This window comes from Chrysochloris asiatica, unplaced genomic scaffold (assembly GCF_000296735.1).
Source record: "Chrysochloris asiatica unplaced genomic scaffold, ChrAsi1.0 scaffold00149, whole genome shotgun sequence".
Taxonomy (NCBI): domain Eukaryota; kingdom Metazoa; phylum Chordata; class Mammalia; order Afrosoricida; family Chrysochloridae; genus Chrysochloris; species Chrysochloris asiatica.
The window spans coordinates 5,257,449-5,265,087 of NW_006408667.1; positions in this window are offsets into that span (position 1 = coordinate 5,257,449).

The following is a 7,639-nucleotide window of genomic DNA, read 5'->3' on the forward strand; positions in this document are numbered from 1 at the left end:
AAAAAAAACCTTATACAAACCACTGCCATTGAGTTGATCTGAGTCCTAGCACCCTCTATAGAGTTTCTGAGGCTGTAATCTCTAGGGGAGCAGAAAGCCTAATCTTTCTCTCTCAGAGACACTAGTGGGCTTGAACTACGTATCTTGTGGTTATCAATCCAATGCTTATCTTACATCACCACCAAGAAGAACAAATTACTTTACGCCCCTTCAAAAATAGATCACTTAAAAGCAATACTACTTAAAGTAATGTTACTTTACGTGTACCTTCTTCTCAGTATCCAATATAAGAAATGAACCAAAACTGCTTCTCTTTCTATAAGCTTGGAAAACATACATAAAGATATTCACATTTATGGTTCAAGAAATGTGAACATGCTATTTCTAACTAATTGTTAAGGCTGAAGAGTGAGGGCCAGTAATTGTTTATACTCTAGTACTGTAGTAGTTATGAGTTGGGCTGCTAACCTCAATGTCAGCAGGTCAAAAACTACCAGCCATTCTATGGGAGAAAAATGAGGCTTTCTGTTCCTGTAAAGATTTACAGCCTTGGAAACCCTATGCTGGGTGGCTATGAGTCAGAATGGACTCCATGGCATATAACCACCACCACCATCACTCAAATAAAATAAACAGAGGGACCCTTTGTAATGGCTACTATAGAACCATTTTGCTATTTTTACCACCTGCCCACCAAGTTTGTCCTACTGTGGAGGCCCTGCATGTTACTATGATGCTGGAAGCTATGCCACTGGTATTTCAAATACCAGATAGCTCACTATGGTAGACAGATTAGAGCAGAGCTTCCAGACAAAAACAGATGATCAACTTCTAAACCTTAACCAAGGTAAATCTTATGGATAACAACAGAATATTGTCTGATACAGTGCTGGAAGCTGGGCCCTCTTGGCTGAATGTGCAAAACTGGGTTCCAAAAAATTCATTGCAATATTCAAATAGAACTCAGGTATCATCTGTTCAGTTAAGGTGTTAATTAGAAAAGTTCACAAGTTACAAAATAAGGCCAGAAGTGCTCAGGGCATAGTTGTACAGCCTCTCCTAAGTCATGCCCATAGGTAGGCGTCTCTCTGCGCAGCCAATTGTTGCAAAGTTCATTTAGGGCTTCTGATACGAGCCCACAGAACACACCACTGCACCATAAGCCTCAGTCCAAAGGCACTAAGCTCTAGCTCATCCAATAGAGTTCCCTGAGTCACCATCCTCTGCAAACCAGCCTCCTGCCCAATGTCACTCAGCTTTCCTTCCTCCACGGGCTGGGAAGCCCTCAGCTCTATCTCAAGCTCTGGCTCTTGGTTCTGCTGCTGCTGCTCCTCTGCCACTTCTCCAATGTCACAGCTTTCTGTTCCTGGATCCCGGGAGTTCAGTGAGCAGGGATCTTCTGCTCCAAAGGGTACACTCAACTTCTGGCTCTTCTTCTTTGATATTAGTAAGATCCCCACCCCCCCACTCCTGAGATGACTCATTTTATACCCATACTATAGTTTCATATTTTTATAATTACAATCAACTGTTAACATCCTTAGCTGAATCATGAATCTTCTCCCACCTTTTCTTACTCAGATCCATTAAGAAAATAATAATTTGAGGGCTAGAGCTGAGAGTGAAGCATCCAGCTGATATGAAGTAAGGGGAGATGCACAAGAACACCCAAACTTGCAGATAGTACTGATTTAACCTAGCCTTGATGGCTTGATAATCAGAACTCGACTAGAGGAAGATAAAACAACAACAACAAAGAAACACTTTTTGATAAAGGAAATGAGGGTACATTGCTACAATTTGATGAACCTGACTTACGCTCAAGGAGGCAGTAACTCTAAATACCAACAGAGAAGAAAGGAGTCTTCACATCAAGCATCAATGCAACCCCCTCTGTACACAGGGTAGATAGGGACTGGCAACTTAGACATTGGCTACATAAAATGAGGGGGCGATGGAGGCTTGAAGTGACTAGCTTACAAGTTTTCAAGAGGGAGTTTAAGAATGTGTGAGGGAAGATCAAGTCCCCACTGAATAGTTTTCATCTTGTCTAGATGGGTCTGGTGAAAAGAGATGGGGATAAGATTCATATGATTCAATAGTGAGTAATTGTTATCATGACTAATTCCGACTGTCACAATTGTTAAAGGTAGAAGTTTTGTAACAAAAATGGGGGAGTAGTTAATCTTACAGTCCAGAAACAGAGGACCCTAGGATCATCAAGGGAGACGAGCACAAGCAAAATGTGAGACCTTATTTAGAAAAGCAGCGACAAGAGACAGTGGCAGAGATGGGGACATGGAGAGAGGGAGCAGCTGTGGACTCTAGATTCATGGGAAGAGAGGGACTAAGAGTTGGTGGCCAGGAGGCACACTTGTAGAAGGTGCCCTTTGGTGGTGTAATTTATGTATGCCTGAGTGTTAAAAAAAAAAAAAAAAAAAGAAAGAAAGAAAGAAAAAAAAGAGCTAAAGTGAATAGAGAGAAATAATGTTATCTGATGGTTCTTGTTCTGACCCATAGCTAGCCTGTATAGGGTTTCTGAGGAGCAGCTGGTGAGCTTGAACTGCTGAACTTGCAGTTCAAATGGCTTTGCAGTCTGGCACATTAACCCACAGTGGCACACCAGGTACATAGAGGGAATTATTATCATTGTAATGAAACAAGGTGTATGATTAGTTGTATGTAAAACTGATGATCTGCCCTGGAAACTTTCACTCAATTCCCAATAAAAACTTTAAAAAAACAATAATTTGAAGGGAATTACAAAACCAAGGCTGTTGCTGCATGCTGTGGGGTCAGTTCCAACTCTCAGTGACCCTGTCTATGGTTTGTGAGGCTGTAAATCTTTGCAGAAGCAGTATGTCTAATCTTTCTCCCTCAGAGAGCTGGTAGATTTGAATTACTTACCTGGCAATTAGCAGCTCAATGGGTAACCCAGTATGCTACCAGAACTCCTTAGACTAAGGCTAGAAGAATTATTTTAAATAATTCACTACACCACAGGAAGGCACTCAAAATGTAGAGTAGATACAACAATGGACACACTCATGCTAATGATTGGTGGAGATGGTGCAGGACAAAGGAAAGTTTTGTTCTATGGTACACAGGGTTACAATGTGTCAGAGTGAAATAGATGGCAACTCGTAAATATAACAGCATATATTATTTAAATGGGAGCATTAGGTAGTTAGAAAAGGGTAAGAAGGGGGTCTCAAGTCTCTCAAGGTATGGTCTGTCTCAGCAGGAAATAAGCCAACCTCAGTGGTGAGGAACGTCTGAAAAGAGGGGCTGTTTGCAAGAGGAAATTAAATTAGTTAAGCAGTGTAGGTGAGAGAAGAAACTGCAAAAGGAAATTTAAAGTTAGTTAATAATAAGCTGAAACCCAAAAGATAACACTCAAGGAAACCATATATGAGCCAATTTCCAGATTGGCTACTTGGGCACTCAAACCAGGAGTATAGCCAACATCCCTGGCCAAACAAATAAAAAAAAAGAAAGAAAGAAAGAAGAAGCCAAATTGTACTTGGGACTCAACCTCCTCTCCTTTCACAAGGAAGCCTGTTCTTAACTCTCTCTGTAAAAATGACTATATTTATAATAAGCCTATCTTTCATTTCCTTAAACTTCTTGTCTTTCTAACTTCTTTTGCAAGGGCTAAGTGTTGTTGTTGTTGCTAACTGCTGTCCAGTTGGTTCCAACTCATAGCAACCCTATATAGGGTTTCTGAGGAGCTGCTGGTCAGTTTAAACTACCAGCATTTTGGTTCACAGTCCAGTGCTTATCCTACAGTGCCACACCAAGAGTCTAGCCTTCCTAATTTCTAGGAAGGATAGTACATTGGTTCAGGGACTACACAGTGGCTCTATAAGATAAGCACTGGATTGCAAACTAAAGATTGGCCATTGAAGACCATCAGCTAGTCTTGTGGAAAAGGAAGGAGAAGACTTCTTGGCACTTAACAACAAAAGCAACCACGTAAATATTTTAAATTTCGTTGTATGATAAAAGACTGTATGTAGATAAAGTGTATCATCATTCTGCATGCTAAAGTTAATTTTGCTGTTCTGTTTTCAGTAAGCAGTGAGAAGTGAACTCATACAGAGCCATGGGCTTATGGATTTTAGCTGGAAAGTGCTGTGTGTGGTTGCAGTTGTGATCATTTTTGTCACTTTAGTTGGGCATCCACTTATTTGTTGTTGTTAAGTGTCATCAAGTTGTTTTCAACTCATAGCAACCCTGTATAGGGTTACAAAGAGCAGTTAGTGGATTTGAACTGCCGACCTTGTGGTTCACAGTCCAGTGCCACACCACGAACCCACCCACTTATTAAACAGTTTTAAACGATTCTATTTTAGTTCTAAATTTCAAATTGTGAAGATACTTTGAGTGATGCAATCACCCTAATGTTAAGTAAGCTCTGAATTTTAAGTGAAATTAAAGATGCCCCGCCGTGGCGCTGTGGGTTAATGCGCCAAAGCCGTTTGAACTGCAAGGTCGGCAGTTCAAGCTCACCAGCTGCTCCTTGGCATCCCTATACAGAGACGCTATGGGTCGGAACTGACTCTATGGCACTTAGCAACTGCAACAACAAAGATGGCCCACTTTTCCTCTTGTCAGTTTGTCACACTGCCGTATTTTGCATATTGCTTAGAAACTATAAATGTTGTTATTGTTGTTGTTAAGTGCCATGGAGTCGGTTCCGACTCATAGCGACCCTGTACAGGGTTTCTGAGGCTGTAAATCTTTACGGGAGCAGAATGCCTCATCTTTCTCCCACGGAACAGCTGGTAGTTTCGAACTGCTGACCATGAGGTTCGCAGTCCAATTCGTAACTACTACGCTACCAGAGCTCCTTAGAAACTATAAATGACTCTACCATTATTTCAAATACCATCAGGGCTATCCAAGTTGAACAGTTTTCAGTGGAGTTTCCAGCATAAGACAGAGTAGGAAGAAGGTCTTGGTGATATACTTCTAGAAAAATTGGCCAGTGAACACCTTATAGTAAGGTTTTATCTCACATAATGCAGGAAGATGAGTAACTCTGGTTGGAAGGCACTCAAAATACCAGGTGAAAAGCTGCCTCCTCAAGGCAGAGTTGACCCTCCGTACTGTAGATGCAGTAAAGTTTTCAGGACCTCCATTTGCTGATGTAACAGGACCCCAAATGAGAAAAAACAGCTGTAAATATCTATTAATAATGGAAATGTATAATGTACAATGTGTGAATCTGGAAAAATTAGGAGCTGTATAAAAGGAAATTGAATGCATAAAAAATGATATTCTACAGCAGCAAGCATTAGAAAACTGAAATAGACTGTTATTAGCCATTTTGAATCAGACAATTATATGATATACTATGATGGGAATGACAAATTGAAAAGGAACATCCTCACCTTTATTTCAAAAAATAATATTTCAAAATCGAACATGAAGTGCAATGCTGTCAGTGATAGGATAATATCCATATGCCCACAAGGAATATCACTTAATATGGCTATTATTCAGATTTATGCTAAAGCTAAAAATTTTAAGATTTTAACCCACTACTACAGTCCAAAATTAATCAAACATGAAATCAAGATCCATTGATACTCACTGATCTTCCAAATGTGAATCAGAATTTAAATGAGTAGGTAGCTGGAAAAGATGGCTTTAGTGATAGAAGTGATACCAGAGATCACATGATACAATTTTTCAAGACTGATGACATGCATTACAAAACCAGTTTGCAGCACCATTAATAGCAACTATGTACATGGACCTCATAGGACAGAATACACAGGGGTCAAATAAACTACATCTGTGGAAACTGACAATGGAGAAGACGCCCAATATTGCGTCAGAACAAGGTCAGGGGCCAAGTGTAAAACAAATGATCAGTTGCTCATAAGTGAGTTCAACTTAAAGCTGAAGAAAATTTAAAAATCCAGGACAGCCAAAGTACAACCTTGAGTATATCCCACATGAATTTAGAGACCATCTCAAGAATAGATTTGATGCATTTAACACTAATGCAAAGACTATGAGATGACATCAAGAGACAGGTAAAAAGCTTTTTCTCCTTTAGTTAGCAGGCGATGTTTTAGCCACTGCATCACCAGGAGACATTAGACAATATATAACACCGCCTTTTCTTTGGCCATTCGGGGGCAACTATTACCACTATTATTCAAATTTGTACACCAACCACTAAGCCAGAGATGATGAAATTGAAAAATTCTACCAAGTTCTTCAGTGTGAAATTGATCAAACATATAATTAAGATGTATAGATAATCACTGGTGATTTACATTAAAAAAGTCAGGCAGGACAGTAGTTGGAAAATATGACTGTAGTCATAGAAATGATGCTGGAGATCGCATGATAGAATTGTGCAAGACCAATGACTTCTTCATTGCAAACACCTTTTTAAAAAACATAAAAGATGACTATCCACATGGACCTCACCAGATGAAACGCACAAAAATCAAATTGACTACATCTGTGGGAAGAAGCAGTGGGAAAGGTCATATCACCAGCCAAAACAAGGTCAGAGGCACACTATGGAACAGACCATCAATTGTTCATATACAAGTTCAGGCTGAGCCTGAAGAAAATTAAAACAAGTTCATGAGAGTCAAAATATGACCTTAAATATATCTGACCTGAATTTAGAAATCATCTGAAGAACAGATGTGATGCATTAGTGACTAATGACAGAAGACTAGAAGAGTTGAGAGATGACATCAAGAATATCTTACAGGAAGAAAGCAAAAGGTCATTAAGAAGACAAGAAAGAATGAAAAGACAAAGTGATATCAGAAGAAACTATAAAATTTGCTGCCCAGTATTGAGATGCCAAAGCAAATGAAAGAAATAAAGAGGTAAAGAGCTGAACAGATTGTTTCAAAGGGCTGCTAGAGAAAACAATCAAGTATTACAGTGAAATTTGCAAATACCTGGAGTTAGAAAACCAAAAGGAAGAACAAACTCAGCATTTCTCAAACTGGCATCAAGATTCAAGGAAGACTCAAACAACCTGTGATATTTAGATGATACAACCTTGCTTGCTGAAAGTGAAGAGGATTTAAAATAGTTATTGATGAAAATTTAAGACCACAGCCTTTAGTATAGGTTGCACCTCAATGTAAAGAATACAAAAATCCTTATTCGTGGTCCAATAAATAACATCATAAGAAATGGGAAGAAGATTCATTTTGCTTGGATCCACTATCAACACTCATGGAAGCAGTTGTCAAGAAATCAAACAGTGTATTTCAGTAGACCCTGCTGCACAAGACCCCTTTAAAGTATTCCAGAGCAAATATGTCATTTTGAGGACTAAGACATGCCTGACCCAAGTCATGGTATTTTCAATAATGTCAAATGCCTGTGCAAGTTATAAAATGAATAAGGAAGACCATAGATGAATTGATGCATTTGAGTTATGGTGCTAGAGAATAAAATTAAAAGTAACATGAAATGTCAGAAGAACAAACAAAAATGTGTTTGTCTTTTCAAGTGGGAATTTCCCATCTCTGGAGATCTGGATGTGGTTCAGGCTTCCACCTGTATTGCAGAGGCTCCGCAGGAAGCCTCCTTTACTGGGCATGTTGTAGCCCCATTTTAGGTATTCCAATCAGTTATAGGCAGAAGA